This window comes from Pteropus vampyrus, unplaced genomic scaffold (genome assembly GCF_000151845.1).
Source record: "Pteropus vampyrus isolate Shadow unplaced genomic scaffold, Pvam_2.0 Scaffold323, whole genome shotgun sequence".
Classification (NCBI taxonomy): Eukaryota; Metazoa; Chordata; class Mammalia; order Chiroptera; family Pteropodidae; genus Pteropus; species Pteropus vampyrus.
The window spans coordinates 1,569,588-1,586,563 of record NW_011889104.1 but is presented as its reverse complement, the minus strand read 5'-3'; the positions used below and the strand labels follow the sequence as shown (position 1 = coordinate 1,586,563).

The following is a 16,976-nucleotide window of genomic DNA, read 5'->3' as shown; positions in this document are numbered from 1 at the left end:
CCTCCCTCACTACGAGAGCACAGGGAACATGGAGAGCTGTCCCCATCAGGGCCCTCCGGCTCTTCATCCTTCGTGTCCGTGAAGACCAGCCGTCAGACCTCTGGCAGGGGCTGTAGGACTTAAAAAACTTAAAAAACTCCCTACTCAGCCTTAGCAATCCTGTTTTTACAACGGGAACAGTGACATCCTTCCGAGATATTTGGCATCGTTTAAAATCTGCCTGCAAGATAACTTAAAAGGAAAGATTCTGAGTGTTCCAGAAATAAAATGCTCAGAGACGATCAGAGATAAGGATAGAGACTTGCGTTCTGAGAGGGTGTGAGCTCACGCTGAGTGATGGGGCTTCATTTTTGCTGACATTTATTGGTCATGTGCTTAACCATGCTACTAAGAGTAATTGGGGACATAAAACAAACTGCCACACTCCTTGCCCCAAATAAGCTTCAATCATCATCATCATCATCATCATCATCATCTATAATCATAAAGTCCCCTATTTTTTATAATTCTCCCCATAAATTTGAGAAGACAAAACAAATACACAAAACATGCAGAAATAAAGTGCTAAAACTTGGTAGTTCATGCAGTTAAAAACTAAGATAGTGGCGTGGAGAAGGGGGAAGAGGAAATGGTTGGGGACAGAAGACCCGAGTGCGACTCCTGCTTGGGTCTCTGTCAGTCTCTAAACGTCTGGTCTCAGCAAGTGACTGGTGCTCCATAAATGTCTGTTGAGCAAACGAATAATTTGCAAAGTAGGAAGGATAACAATACTGGCTTCTGTGGGTGTGAGGATTAAATGAGCTCATGAATTTAAGCAGGATTTGCAGTTCATAAAACGCTGCGATATATTGTTTATCGTTATGAAAGACCAGTCGTGTGGCCAAACAGTAAGAGGCCTGAGTCGGCTGGAGGGTCGTTGTGCATGTGGACTCCAGGGGAGGCTTGCCTGAGGTCCAGAAGAGACAAAGCTCTGCGCCCGCCGTCTGTCCCCGCACCAGCGGCTGGGGCACAGCTGCCCTCAGCAGGGTGAGGTGTCCTTGTTGGGGAGCAGGCCCGGAAGCACGTTCCTCCCAGTTTAGTCCTCCAGCACATATCACCAAGTTGGAACTAATCATAGCCCTGGGGTAGCCCCTCCCCACCACATTAACACCCTTGAGAGAAAGGCTCTCACTCCATCCAGAGTCTTATCATTGCCCCTATAATTACTGGAGTTACTACTGTGACAGTAAAGCAAGGGAAGGAGGGTCCCTGGCTCTGGACGAAGTTCCAAGGCAGCAACTAGAGAGAAGCATTCTCGTCTCCCCTCCCACTCCTTCCCAGGTGTGGGGGGCTGGGAGAGCAGCTGGGGTGGCAGGGACCACGTGCAGTCAGAGAAAGCCTCCCCTTCTCCTCTCTGGCCAGCTTTGTGCTTTGTCCTTTCGTAATATCCCCAGTACCCTCGTGTCCTCTTTGTCTCCCCAAGATGGCCCTCCTCACTTCCTGCCTGATCATCACAATGTTGTCCATCCGCGTTGTCCCCGTCACGCTAGTGCAGCCTTAAATAGCAGGTGTCATGTCCTTTGCCTGTTCAAAGTCAGCGGGAGCATCTCACCGCTTAGAGGATGTGTGTCGGAGTCTTCCTCACAGCTCTCACTCCTTCAGAGATTTTGTCCATTCAGCCCCAGGCAGAAGGAGCTTCGCCGTGCTGCACACGCCAGCCACTCACCCACACCCTGCTTCTCTCTGTGCTCGTTATTCTCTTAGCTTGCCATCCTTCCAACGCTCTCCCAAAGGCCTTCAGAGTCTGGCTCAGGCCACCTCCTCCGAATACCTCCAGGGTTGGAATTACTTCTTTTTTCACCTCTCCTCAGGGTGTCCTTTCTGAGGTTTGAGTTCTAAGCTCACACTGTTAGTCCCCTCAGTTCTATAGTCCCTGGAGGTCACACGTGCACACGAGTCACCTCCTGCTCTTGTATTTAGCACCAGGAAAGATTGGAGCTCAACAAATGCCTGGTGAATTGAAAGTGTATTTCATCACCTTCCTTTGATTTGATCTTGCACAGGTCCTGTGAGATGCGTGCGTCAGTGTAACAACCGTGGGCAAACAGGCCAAACAGCAAGCAATGGGCCCATGCACAGAGCCGAGCTCAAGACACCAGAAGCAAGGCCGGGCCCACCCAGCAGGCACACTCGGTTGTGGGGCAGCACCCTGGCCACCTACAGGCACAGCAATACAACACCGAGTAAGAACTGAAACCCCGCTTCTGCACCCTGGTTTCATCCTTTCTACCTATATGACCCTGGGAGGTTTCTTGAGCTCTCTGACTCTCGTAGAATAGCAGAGGAAAAGTTAGATGACATCAACTACCGCACACCGAACCAGCCTCATGTGGCTGCATACACAGAGCTTCGTGGTTATTGAATGAGAGCTCAGAGCGCTGAAATCGATGGACTCAGATTCCTCTTTTGCGCCTGGGAACACACTGCCCCAGGAATGGGGAAGAGGAGGAGAGGCTGGGGGAAACCTCCAGAGCACATTCCCAAGATGCCGGGCCCCATCAGCACTTTTCAAACGTCAAGTCACTGTAACTCTCCCCTTCCTTGGGAAAATGTGGTCTCTGAGCTCATCCCACAAGCCGCCATTTCCTGTTCTCAGACCTGGCCGTGACCCTCATTGGAGATATGACACCCAGAGAGCCAGGTATCAGGACATCTAGGCACCAGAAAGGAGAGCAGTTTGCTGGGAGAGCAGAGCCAGAGCCTGGAAGAGATTTTCCCTTGCTCCTCCAAACCCAGGCATTAACTAAAAGCAGGTCCTGCCACCTGAGAAGGTCCAAAGAGGCCTGGGAATCAGGGAGAACCGCTTCCTGGGAGCAGCTGCCGCCACCTGGAGCTCAGCCTCTGAAGTCAAGTTTCTGCCCATCACTTCTGACAACACACATAAACACACACACAATACATACACAAATGCACAAATGTATACACATGAGCACATGCACATGTCTCGTACCCAGGAGGTCAGGGTGGGGCCTTAGGCTGTGTCTCTAAAAAGGTCTCTGGTGGGGCTGATGCTCCTGACCCAGGGACTCCGTTTTGAGAACCATTGGTCTAAGTGACGGCTGTTAGAGCTCATTCCAGCTCTGAGATTCTAGGACTGGTTTTCTAAGAAATGCATAAGTGAGAGAAGAAATTTACAAATAAAGGAGAACTTCAGAAGAGTAAGAAGAGAAATTTCCAAACAAGTGATGAAGCTGTGACCGCAGGCAGGTGCCTCGTCATCATTGCCAGGCCATGCAGGGTGGGTGGTGGGTCTGGGGGGCTGCTCGCTGGCCTGACTCCTCTCAGGGTTTCTTCTCACTGGCTTATCGTGGGTTCTACAGCCAAGATCATATTTCATGCCACCAGTTGCTTGAGTCTGTGATGATCTCCTTATGTGGAAGACTTTGCAAATATGAAGTATAAGGCAGACGGCTATTTTTAACATGTGTTTGTATTTTCTGCTTTACCTCCTTAAAAACAGCAAATTATGATTATAGAAAAGACAGAGATGTAGTTGTGTGGGGGACGTGAATGGGACTGGTATGACTGATCTGAATTAAATAAGAGTCACCCGTCCCCACTTCGAGTTCCCGGTGGAGGATGCCTGGGTGGCCCGGACTCTGGGACGTGGGCGGCAGCAGTACAGAGTGCTGTGCAAGTGCCATGAGGGGAGCATGTGTCCCCGAGGACCTGGAGCAATGTAAGTCATGGTCTCCATGTTCGGGACCTGTGAGCAGAGCCCTTGGTGACAGGTCCAGACAGGAGCTCAGGCCCCTGAACTCCTGGCCAATGTCCCCTTCCTGTGGCCTTGGAGTGTCTCCCTGTACACAGAGAAGATACTGAACACATGTGCCCACACCTCTGCGCCAGTTTCCTGTCCAAGCTCGTGCAGGCGCTGCCCCCACACACAGAAGTGGACTGAAAGGCTGGCCGAATGTCGTTTGCCCAATGGCAATGTCACTTTAACCCTGGGACAGCCAAGGTCCCTGCCCTAGGCCCTGTGACTTTGAAGGCCTTGTTCTGGCCTCCTAAGCCATGACTGCCCCCTGAAATGAAGAGTTTGAGGGGCCACAAGGGCAAGCCCAGCCCCTCTCTGTCTGGACCAGGTTCCAGGACACGTGCCTAAGACTGGTGGTGACTGAGGGGTGGCTATTGTGGGGACAGATGTAATGGAACCAGGATGGCGTTCATCTGTGCACAAAGCCCCTCAGGAACCAGGTTGGAGCTGGGGTTAGGGGTCTGAATGGGCCTCAGACCTGCCTGCTAGACCGAGTTAAGTGCCAGCTTCACAAAGGGATTACATTGTGTCCGATGGGAAAAGAAGATAAAGAGAGGAAAGCAAGTCAGAGCCTCGCTAAGCCTCGGGGCCTGGCTGCAGGGTCCCAGCTGGGAGGTCCATGGCCCGCAGAGCCCCATGGCCCCCGAGGAGGCCCCCACCTGCTGGTGGAATTGTCAGCGTCACTCGAGAGGCCTTCTCAGAGGGTCAGCCGCACTCTTCACCACAGTTGTTTTAAACCAAGGCCCCAGGTGCTCCTGAGGACGCTGGTAAGTGCGCTGTGCGCCAGGATGGCGCCAGGCGGCCCAGGCCCCGGCGGCCGTGGCCTCCCCGTGACCTCTGCTCAGGGACAGGGCCCAGGTAGAACCCGCTGGGCTGCATGGTGTGGAAACACACCTGAGGCTATTTTCTGTGGGCAGCACTGGACGTGAACGGCTGGGCATTGAATCACTACCACTCAGACGCAAGTGGTGGGTGTCAGCTGAACAAGTGTTAGTGGAAGAACCCCAGGGACCAGACCGCAAGGCCTCAGCATCCCAGTGGACTCAGAGTCCCTAATATTGAGGCCCTGAAGAAGCTTCACCCTCCTTGGTCCATGACTTCTGTTGCTAGGATTTACCTGGAAGAAGTGATTGGAATGTGGCCCAGATTTTCCTGGGACAGCTCTTTCAGTACTGTCATTTATGACACAACACAAACTTCCGGACGTACGGACACGGTTGCAGCATTGTAAAACATCCATACAAAAAATTCATCAACCATTAAAACCGTGTCTTCCAAGCCTGTCTGGTGACGATGTGAGAAATGTTCTATGTCCAGAAGGAAGGAGGTGGGTGCAAACCTGGGGCCCACACAACCCTGGTGTGAAGTGCGCAGGTGCCCACATGCGCAGTCAGAGAAATGCACCCGGATCCACGTGGCGCTTAGCACCGCGTGCTGTTCGCTGGTGATTTTCTTTATCCACTTTTCTATGTTTTCCAAATTTTCTGAAATTTGAATAGAAAGTATTAAATAATCAGCAAAATTATTATAATCAGAGAAGAAAGTATTAAAAACATTCCAAAGGCAGTTCCGTGCCAACTGGGGTGATGGACCTGGGATGAACTAGCAGCTGGACCTGCTCCTCGGAGAAGGGGGCCTCCCCGCCCCACCCCTGGCACAGTGGGAGGGCTGTGAGGGGGAGAATCAGCCGATGAAAAGGGGACCTGACCCTGACTGAGGACCTGCTCCAAGTCTAGACCCTGTTTACAGGTCCGGCCTATATCCCTTCTTGGACCAAGACCCTTGTCATTCGTTGCAGAGACTTTTCTCCTGCAGGTTTGTGAAGCCCTTGGATGCAGGCGTCTCTGTTAGGACTTCTCAGGTGTGGCTGGAACACAGCTGGGTCCTCAGATTCCAGTGTCCCCACATTGGGGGCTACTTACATAGCCCAAACTCCAGCTAATGGCCTCCCTTTCTAAGTCCCTTCTCTTTCCTGAGGCATGGAGCTCTCTCGGGGTCAAATCAACGTCCTCCCCTTCACCCCTTCGCCATCTAGTCATCTACAGCCATCTTGCTAAGGCATCAAAGAGCACATTTCACGGAGGATAACACTCTACCTGCCAAGGAGGCCCAAAAAAACCAGAGTGCCATCAAGAGGGCCAGACGCCAAACCCAGGGAGAGCAACTTGTCTGTCTCTCACCAAGCCTTTGGACTTGTAGAGAGTTACTTGAGGGAGTGAGCTCTTATTTCCATTGAGGTACCCTCAATGAGTCCCAGAAAAAATAAAACAAGTCACAAAAGTAATAATAGTTCTTAGAACTTTCTGGGCAATGACACATTCCAGAGTTATCAGTTTAGGTTCCTTCCTTTCCTCCCCCTATAGCTACACATGCACTCACATGTATGCACATGAATGCACACACATGTACACACATGCACACTTGCATTCTCATTCAAACATGCACAAATGCATGCAAAGACACATGCACACAAGCATGCACATGTGTGTGTTTGCACACACTAACACACATGAATGCACATACATGCACATGCATGAACACACATTTGAACATGCAAAGACACATGCGCACCTGTGTGCACACATGCATACATAGGTATCTTTCCCATAGGGCTGTTTGCGTCAACCAACTCGAGCAGTTTTTTGCTCTAGCCAACAGAGCATGGAGAGCAAGGTTGTTTTCAGGAAAGTCTTGCCCAGTGATGAGTGGTGAACACCCTCAGGGAACAGACTCCACCAGGGGACCTCTGTGAACCTAAGGGAGATAGATGTACAGCCTCCATTTGCAGACCAGTCTACCAAGAGATTCTGCTCTGAGGGTCAATGTCACTGGCATAGTCTCCCATCTCAGAACTGGGGGTGGGGGTTGGAAGGTACATGGAGCAGGACATTTCTTATTTTCTGATTTCCAGGAATTTAAAAGTAGCCTTTGTTTTCTTAAAGTAAGCTACATTTCCAAATCCTCTTACACCTGAAACATTTTCTAAGAAAAGGCAATCTTTGGCCTTAGGATGTATTTCTGAGAGTCAGAAGTGAAAAGTTGGATCGCTTCACCCTCGGGACAAACTTCACTACCAATCTTGGTGATATCCCCTCCAGAGGATCTAAAAATCTTCCCCTGGAACAATCAAACAACCCTGACAGCCCGCCATGGGTCTCCATCTGTGTGACCCTGGGAGCTCACCTGATGTCTCTGGATGTCACTCTCTTGCTTTACAAAATGAGGGTGTGATCACCAAGGTACCTCCCAGCTCTGGACTGTGTGATTCACTCTGACTATGACTTGATCTAGACAAGGGCTGGCAAGTTACTGTTTGCTGGTCAAATTCCAGTGTCTGCCTATTTTTGTAAATAAGGCTTCATTAGAACCAGCCATGCCTCTTATATGTATGACCTACGTCTGTGTTTGAACTTCATCAGCAAAGCTGAGTGCAGTGGCCCTCCATGTATCCACATATTCAACTCACCACAGATCAAAAATGTTCAGAAAAAATGAGCTTTGTGTGGCTAACATGCATGGCATAGTCAGGACTAGGATGGTTACGTCTGCGCTGAGGACGTACGGACTTTTTTTTTTTTTATCATTATTCCCTGAACAAAACAGCAGAACCACTACTGACACAGTATTTGCACCATCCTGGGTATTGTAAGTAATCTAGAGATGACTAAAAGTACACAAGAGGATGCGGAGATCATGGGCAGATACTGCCCATTTTCTATAAGGGATCTGAGCAACAGAGCTGTCCACAAAACCAAAAATATTTACTATCTGATTTTTTACAGGAAATGGTCGCCAGCCCCTGGTCTGGGCCATTTGAGCCTGAAGCATGTTGGCTTGGCCACAGGGAAGCGGGCGCTCTGCAGGGAGCACACGGTGACACATCCAGAGGCAGCGAGTCTGCTGCTGTTTTCCCTGGGCCACCTCTTGGGATCACATGACAGACGGCAAACTTATGGAACGTGTTAAGTAGAACTTTCTTATCATTATCCTAGAACTTCTGCTTCTAAGCTTCAGTGAGCACCCCCTTGGCAGGCACTTGTGTCCCCTACTCCATTCCCTCCTTTATTCCGGAGACTTCACTCTGTCCCTGCCCACCATTCCTTTTTCAGACTTTACTGTTTTTTCTAAATCTGTCCTCAAACAGAAACCTCTCCTTTCCCTTGAGTGTTTTAATTGCTCTTCTCTGGACCATGTCCAACTTTGTTACGTCTCACAGGAGCCCATGGCTAGAACTATACACTTTCAGGAGCAAACTGTGGTTTCAAGTAAGGAGGTAAGTTTTGCCAGAGGAGCTCAGGGTTGAGGGCCAGGCTCTGTGGATGACCTGGGCTCAGAGCCTGCACAGACGCACACCAAGATGCACAGCTGGGGTGCGGCTTCAGAGTTGCTGTGATGTCAGCCACATGTGTGTATGTGTGTGTGTGTGTGTGTGTGTGTATGTGTGTGTGTGCGGGTGGAGGGAGGTAGATGATAGAGAGAGATTTGCAGTTGGAATCACAATGGAGTTCTAAGCATCTCTATGTATCTACATATATACACGCATGTATGTATGTTTATATAGCTGTTAAGTGTACGTATCTATACACACAATCGCATACTGTATATATAACATACATATTACTTTATACACAGATTTATTTATTTTTGTACATATTTATAACATATTTTAAATTAACAAAATTAACTTTGTTCCCTGCCTGAGCACTGGGCTCCAGTGGGGCTCAGCCCACCCTGTTACAAACCCAGGGGCTAGTGTGGCCTGTGATGTATCAGACCGACTGGGTGGAGGGACACTGAAGGCCACCGTGCAGCCCAGATAAATTAATTCCATTAGAATTTAAAGCCATAAATGATCAGCTGTCATTGGCAGTAAGTGCTGCGAGTTCATGTTTTAAATTAGATGGCTCTCGGAAGTCTTGTTTGAAAAGTCATTCAGCAAACATTAATTGAACACCTGACATGAGTCCAATAGGACCTGCCCTTTGCACCATGAGGATCGGTTTACCACTCATGAACCTCTGACAGGCTGGCCGGAGGGCACGGGTCGCAGAGGAAGGTAACCTAGAGCAAAGGTGCCAAGCCCTTGTCACCTGAGACGGTGTGTCTCTGCAGAGTTAAGGGAAGAACTGGGAACACAGCCCATTCACAGCGCCCGACGTACACCCAGCATTTGGAGATAGAGTATCTGCTCATCCAGGCTCCGACCTTGGTGCCGGCACCTTGTGGGTACAGTGGACTGAGTTTCCCCTGAGAGGGCCTTGCACATGCACATTGCTCATCTGCCCGGAGCCGCTAAGAGCAGAGGACAGATATTGGCCACAAGAGACTGTCGTCCCTAACCTCAAGCCCAGAAGGCCTGAGACCATCTGAGCTGGGAGGAGCCCAAGCCCCAGCACATCTTCGGAGGATTTAAAAAGCAAAAAAGTTCCCAAAGGCCACTGCCTGCAGCCCCCACTGCCCTGAGCAGGCCCCTATCTCTGACGGGGATCGAGTATTAATGGCAGAGACTGGTCCTCAGGGAGATTAAAGGCCTGTGTAATTAAAAAGATAAGAACAGGCCCCGGAGAAGGAAATTGGGATTCAATTAACATGAGCACTCTCCCCACCGGCTCCTCCTCGTTCGGGTGTCCCTCTAAGAAGTACCCTCTCTCCTTGGAGAGTGAAAGGCAAGGGCTCTTATTTATGGCCCAGCCAGGGCCTGTGGCTGGGGAGCTGTTGACTTAGGGCAGAGGGAGGGAAGCAGCACAAATCCTGCAATGAGGTGTCTTTGACTCCTTTTCTCTCCTGTGTCAGCTCCTCTGATCTTCCTGACAGGGGAAGAAAAATACTCACTAGCGGGTCAATTTCCTTCCTCCTTCAGCCCGAGGCTGACACAACAGGCTAAGGGTCACTGCTGAGAAGGCTCTGTGGGCTATTTGTGTTGGAAACCAGGGTACTTCCCCCCTTCCGTCTTTCTCAGGTTTCGGTGGGAGGCAGAAGGAGATAAGGCTGGAGGGGCAGCTGCTCATGGCCTGTGGGACAGGCCTTGTGGGGCGCCGGCCTGGGCACCTCACTCCAGCTCATCCGAAGGGCTCTTTGGTGGGGCCAGAGCTCACGGGGGTCTGTGGTGTCAGCCGGGGCCAGCAGAGAGGGGGCACTTTGGGGCTCCAGCACAACGTGGAAAATGTAGAGCTGGTCCAAGGTGCCCTCGTGGGTAACTGCTGGTACAGGCGGCCCAGGCCCAGGGCCTCGTGGAAACAGAGTGCAGGGGTCCATTTGGGTGCCCAGGCTAGATTCTAAGAGGCTCTGCCTCTGCTGGAGGGAGAGAACCTAAGCTGCAGCCCCATCTGCCTCCCTTCACTAGGGCCTCAGGGCCTCTGTCTGGACCCAGGGGAGCTGCTCCTAGTCAACTGGTGGCCCTCAGAGCTGTGTGCCACAAGCCAACAGGGCCATGAGCTCTGGAGGATGGTCTTGGAGAAAACCGTCCTGGACATGGGGAACCAAGAAAACGAAGAGCAGTACAACAGCTGGAAGAGGGGAGAATGTGCAGGTGGGGTGGGACCAGACCATCAGGGCTTGCTCCATGCCCAGGTGACCATGTGGAAGCTTTGCTCAAGGTCGCACATTAGCCTCACTTAATATGCCACAGACATCGTAGGCTCAGAATGTTTAAAGCCAAACTCCATGTTTTAGCCCCTCAATATCATTTCCTCCGCGCTCCCTGTTCCAGCAAATGCCCTCACTAGGACTTTCAGAGCCACAAAACAGAAGAGATAGTGCAGTTCTGTCACCCTCAGGGTCAGACGGAGAGCCCAGAAACAGGCACTTTTTGGAAAACAAAACGCCGGCCAGTTGCCAGAGCTGAGACCTTGAGCCTCCTCTCCCTCACCTCCCGTGTCAGCCCTCTTCTCACCGCCTCTCAAAGCAGGGCCCCATCACACATGGGCTGAGGGTGCAGTGGCACTAAGTAAGCTGGAATGGGCTGCATGCAGGAGAGGAACCAGCCAAGGCAGCCCAGCAGGACACGGGCTCCAGGACCTCCTCAGAGCAACACACGGCCATTTTCACAGGGCCCCATCAGAGATCGAAACCAAACATTTAGTGCAAAATGCCAGATTGACTGCGATGGCAGGAATGGTAAGCCAGAGGGGAGGGGACGGTGGCTGCACAGAGGGCTGCTGGAGCGCTACTGGCAGCAAGCAGGGATGATGTGGCCACAGAGCGAAGACCATGGCCATAGTCGCTCTGTCCCTCATCTCCCAAAGGGACCATTTAAACTGAGAGAGGCTGTGAATGTCGGCCACTAAGATGACCACCTGGAGTCCAAATCCCCATGTGGCCTCCTCCCGACTAGCCAGGGCGGTGTGACCAGGTGGATACTGATGAAATCATGGTGGTGACTGCTGAGCTTACATCTTAGAGGACGCTGCGACTTCTGCCATGGGTCATCCCCTGCAGGAAGCCCACTGCCACGTCACGAGGACGCTTGAGCAGTCCGACGGAGAGGCCGACATGGCGAGGTGTGGCAGCTTCCTCCAGCAGCCCTGTAAGCAAGCCATCTGGAAGCAGATGCCCCGGCCCCAGTCAGGCCCACAAGTGATGCAGCCCCAGCCGGAGCCCCATTATACCACTTCCAAGACCCCGACCCACAAAAACTGTGAGGTAATAAATGTTTGAGTAGCTAACCGTTACAGATGCGGCATGTTGCAAAGCTATGTCTGTACCTTTGGTGTGTCAATAGTCATTGCCCCATTTCATTCTCATACTTGTTCTGTCTGGCTCGAAGCTAGAGAAACTGCAGCCCATGCAGAGAGGTCCCATTATGCCTGGTGGCAGAAGCAGGAGGAGGAATCTAGTAGTTTACCTTCTAGTCCTTTTTCTGCACACACTCCAGCCACTGGAATCACATGGTGTGGTGTCTGCACCCTCACCACTCTCTAGGGCGGGCTCCATGCAGCAAGAAATAGATGGACACTCTCAGGCACTGATGGGGAGGAACCACAGTGGGTGAGGACGTTCCCGTCACATCAGCACAGCCCGCTAAGCTTGCCTGAGTATTTCCAGCCGTCACCCCACTAACCTCCACCGAGTTCCTGCGCATGATGCGTGTCAGAGAAGCCACATCTACAGGGTGCATTCCCAACAGGCACAGCTCAATAGAGAACGAGGGGGTGAAAAAAAGAGAAAAGGAAAAATAAGAACGCTATAACATTTGAGCTTGAAATGTCACAGGGAACCAAGGAAGTTGTCTGATGGATTACCCTGTCATCTCCAAGCCAAAAGAAAAAGTCTCAGATCCATCAATTTGTTCCTGCCCTTTTAATCCAAACAATATCTTACGGCATCAAAACACAAAGAAATGATTTTCTTAGACACTCAGCAGAGTGTGTGAATTGCTAAGCACTTCACTAGAAGGCAGCAAGTGAGAACTGCAGGTTGTTCAAATGTCTACACATCTTATTGATTCCAATTATGTGTAAAAACATACCACAACGTTTTTGCGAACCTATGTGGTGCCTTATGTTTATTTATTCACTCACTCACTCTCTCTCTCATGGGGAGCCCAGTGTCTTCAGGGCTCTGTCCTAGACCACATGCATGAAGGGACATGTGTCCAGGGACATGTGTCCAGCTGCCCAGGTCGAGAACCGCTCCTGCCTGCCCTGGACCTGCCCCTTCTCTGACTGGCTTCTTGGTCAATAGACATACTCTCCAGCTTCCTCTCCTCGGTCCACACTCTAGGTCCCCACCTTCTGCCCCTTGGATCAAGGTTTAGCTCTTGGCTCAGATTCTGTTGGGATTGAGCTTTATATGCAGAGTCAGCTAGAAAACTCCCTCCTGTGACATGAAAAGATGATTGGCAGCTGCAAAAGTTTCGAGAAGGACAAGCCCAATGACATGCGATTCCACGGGGTGTTGGCTGGTCCTCGAACAACCCTGCCTCCCTCAGCCAGGTCCTTACTCTCACTGCTCCCTTCCTGACCTCTCCGTTGGCATGAGCACTCCCTTCCCCATCACACTGGCTTCCTCCCTCCCAGGGATCTGCTTCCTGTTTGAATTACCCACATATGCATCTACCTTTCCCCTTTGATTACCAGTCATGCAGTAATGAGAGCGTCCAAGTTGGCTGACTTGAGTTTGATCCCTGGCAACCTCCCTCCCTCGCTGGCTCTGTGCACTTGAGCGCGCCTCGGACTCCCAGGGCCAACCTCGTGGGGTTACGAGAATAAAATGGACCAATCTGCTGGAACGGACCAAATGTATTTTTATGATATTGCCAGTAAATGGTAAGAAAGTCATTCTGTAAGTGAGACTCCAGTGCCTGGAGTGCAAGCATTTGACGATGACTTGCCTGCATGACATTTTTCCTCAACTGCCATTCTCTACTCAGTAGTACATAGCCAGTTACCCTCAACCATTTTTAGCAGAGAAACCTCACAGCCCATGCCCTCTAAAATGAGTTTGAAACGAAATCAGTGGGTTCGTGGAAGAGAGTTTGGTGAACTGAAACTAATAATTCATTTGGGGGCCTGTCTCGTTTTCTTGTGGGTAATTCGAAGGCGTGACTCACTTGGCCCATGGCCTGAGTCTGGGAGACAAACTACAAGACACGTTGTTCTGGGCCCGTTCCAATGCCAGACACTTTCACGCTCTTTAAAATATACGGTGGAACCTTATCTCCAACATAGCTGCTAGGGATGAAATTGCTATTCCCACTTGACAGATGAGAGGACTGAAGCTCAGAAAAAATTTTTAAATGTGCCCAAAGTCGCACAGATAAACCTTAGAGCTGAGAGTTGAACCCTTTTCTTCAAGTCCAGTGTTCTTTTCCCTGTAACCCTGTGAAGAAAAGGCTCTGTGAATGGAACAAACCCTTTTGGACTCCTTCTCACTGTGTTTGACTCAAGAGCTTCACCGAATGCTCTCGTCCACCAGCAGGGCGGAGGTCGGCAAACTGACGAGTGAGGTGGACCACAGGACTCAGCGACCCTATGTGGACACCGCTTAGCACAGGACACCCGGCGCTGCAGGTCAGTGAGGAAAGAACAGACTATCCAACAGATTTGCTGGGAGGGCTGTCAACCACGAGGGAAGCCGGACGGGAACCCTGCTTCGCAGCATAACCAAAATCAAGTTTAGATGCTTAATAACTTAAACGTGCAGAGTAAAACTTGAAACTTTAGAGGAAAATGTGGGTGATATTTTCATGACCCCAGGGAAGGAAATATTTTACTCTGAAACACAGTATACAAAATAAAGCTCATATAGAAAAGATTGCTAATTTTGACTGTTTTGAAATTAAGAATGTGGGTTCATCAAAATACATTATGAAGAAAATGAAAAAACGAGCCACAAACTGGGAGAAAATATTTGCAATACAAGACCAACAACAGATCTTCAGAACTGAATTTGTGAAGATCAGTAGGAAAAAGATAATTTAGCAAAAATATTCAAAAGAAGTCATGAATAGTCATTTCACAGAAAAGGAAACATGAGTTGCCAAGAAACATATACAAATTGAATCGACCTCACTAATCAGGAACGTTTAAATTAAACCCACAATGAGAAACAATTTCACATCCAAAACTGTGACAGTCTGGTAACACCGAGTGCTGGGGAAGAAATGGAGTGGTGACTGCGGCTGCGGCAGCCACACTGGGAACAGCTCGGCGTCCCCCGTGCGTCTGGAGATGCACGCCCTGTGGCAGCAGCACACGCCACAGAGATACCCGCATTGGGAGGCACATCCACAGCAGCACTGCGGTGGCAGAAAATTATGCTGAAAACAGGCCAGTGGGATAAATGTTTGCAAACAGGAGAGTGGATGAATAGCCCGTGGCCTGGTCCTGCACTGGCAGAAAGAACAGCCATGAAAGAGGTGGACATGCCGACGTCACAGCACACCACTGAGCAGACGAGGAAGCTGACCCTCACATTGCAGGCCAGTCTCGGGATGCAATACATGTAATTCGAAAATGCGAAGTGACACACAGCCTCTTGTTTGGAGCACAGAAACCTGAGGCCACCTACAAAGAACAGTGAGAGGAACAGTGAGCCCAGAGTCTAGGAGAGTGGTCACTGGCTGGGGGGAAGGGGCCTCTGATGCGTCGGCAGGTGACGGCCACCCCTCGGGTTCTGTGCTTCTGGTAGTGGCGTCTGTCTTGTCAGTCTTTACGCCACTGTGTGCTCCGGAGGCTCCATGTGAGCGTGAGCTTGCTGGGGCACCCAGACGAGGACAATTAATATTGCAGTTCAGCGCAAACAGTCTCGAGCACTGTGGGCACTGCTCGCCCTGTGCTGACATTGACTCCTTCCACCAAGGTCTGCACCATCAGTGCCTGACACGGCCGCTGGAACGTCACAGACACATAAACATCGCTTGATAAGCGAATGGCTGGTGGAGGACCGATGGGATGGGTGAGTGGACAGATGGACGGCTGAACAAGGTGGCCAGCTCGAAGCCTAACTAACAGGAAGGTAGCTGACAGAAGCTCTAGGGCAAATGAGGGAAGGGCACGGAGAGCTGAGACTTGAGACCTGCAACCAGAACGTCCTTTCTCCTGTGTCCTAGAGGCACTCGGTCAGATAAAATCTGGGTCATCTAATTCAACATAAGCGTTACCGAACCCTTCTTTATTAAGTGGAAAGAAGACCATGAGCATTTAACTCTTCATGGCCCTGCTGCCACCACCCCACGTTCACCAGCTGGTGACCCCTCGCTCTTCGACTTGAGCCCTGTTCCCCAATCTGTGCTGATCCAATCTTTGAAAATACTTTGATTATGGACACTGTTTACTGATTTGCAAGTTTTATGCCGTTCTGGGCCTGCTAGGCTGTAAGCCAGACTAAGGGAGAAATGCCTCACCGTCTGTGAATCCCGCATCTGTTAGAGCACTTGGAAGACCACGTGGGCGGGACACATGTTGCTCTTGAAAGTGACAGACACTGAGATGTATTCTATTAAAAACAGTGCATCCAAAGTCAACAACCCCAAAACTAAAGCACTGATAGTTTTGCGAAGAGGACTCTCCAAAGGTGAGGAAAGGCAAAAATACAAAGTGGACCCCAGGCTGATTGCAGCCAAGATGTAAAAAGCAGTTTAAAATAAGCCCTGCAGACTTGCCGAGCCCCCGCTAAGCCAAGCAATTCTGACGTACACAAGGTACCTTGCCGGCCACACAGAGCCCAGGGGACAGAGTGGCTCCACAAAGTTTGGGCCGGGACTAAATAAGATAGGGCATTCGAGATAAAAAACGGTTTTTTGTATTATCCCTGCAAAACACTCCCATCGGGGCACCTGAGAAAGGACAGGCAGGTGCCAAGGCCAAGAAGAGCTGCAGAAATAGAGGGGTAAGTGAGGAGCTGGAGATGCCCCCCTCCCGAAGGCATGGGCCCCGTGCTAATTCCTGCAGTGGCCAAAACCCAGTGGGGCTCTTTGCAGACACTGCCGGAAAGTCCCCTTCTAGACATACACCCTGTTGCCCGCCTTGCTTACGTATTGAGTGCTTGTTTACATCCTCACATAAAACGCCTCGAGGGTGCTTGTTTACATCCTCACATAAAACGCCTCGAGGGAGCGACCAGGCCAGACCTCTCCCTGGCTCCACTGGGCTCTTTCCTTCTTCCTCTGTGGAATATTCTGGAATCTTGGCTACTTTGGCCTGATTGGTGAAAGCTGTGATAACCACATGCAACAACAGAGCAGTCACACTGGCTGGCCACTCACCGTAGGCTGGCACCATTTAATTCACAAGTGCGCGTCCTCCTGGTGAAGTGGGTCAGTGCCCCATTTTCTGTGGGAGGAAACCAAATCGTGAGCGGCAAAGGAGCCCTATCTAAAGGGGAGAGAGGGGCCATCTGATTTAACGTCCTGCTAGCTGGTACCGATAAAGGACATCCCTAAGGAGCCGTCAGGTATGTCAGGTGATTCTACCCACTCTGGGGACAAAGAGGACAGCCACTGGACCTGGGGCACGCCGGGCAAGGGTTAACGCAGACTGGCATCCTGCCGCTCAGAATGCCTGCTGCTGGATTTTGCTTGGGGATCGCACGGAACGTCACCCCTGCAGACTTCCTACAGCTGGAGGTGTTTCTTCTTCCCTTTTCCTCTCCTGCCCTCCCTTCCTCTGTGCCGGCCTCCCATTAGAGAAAATTTACCAGCACCCGCTCTGTGCCAGGAGCTGGGTTATAGACAGAAGGG

General features: G+C 50.8%; 1 pseudogene; it reads right to left on the bottom strand.

Moving 5' to 3' along the window:
• Positions 1–16,673, bottom strand: part of LOC105303994 — a 31,048-nt pseudogene extending 14,375 nt beyond the window's left edge.
• Positions 16,674–16,976: the final 303 nt, after the last annotated feature.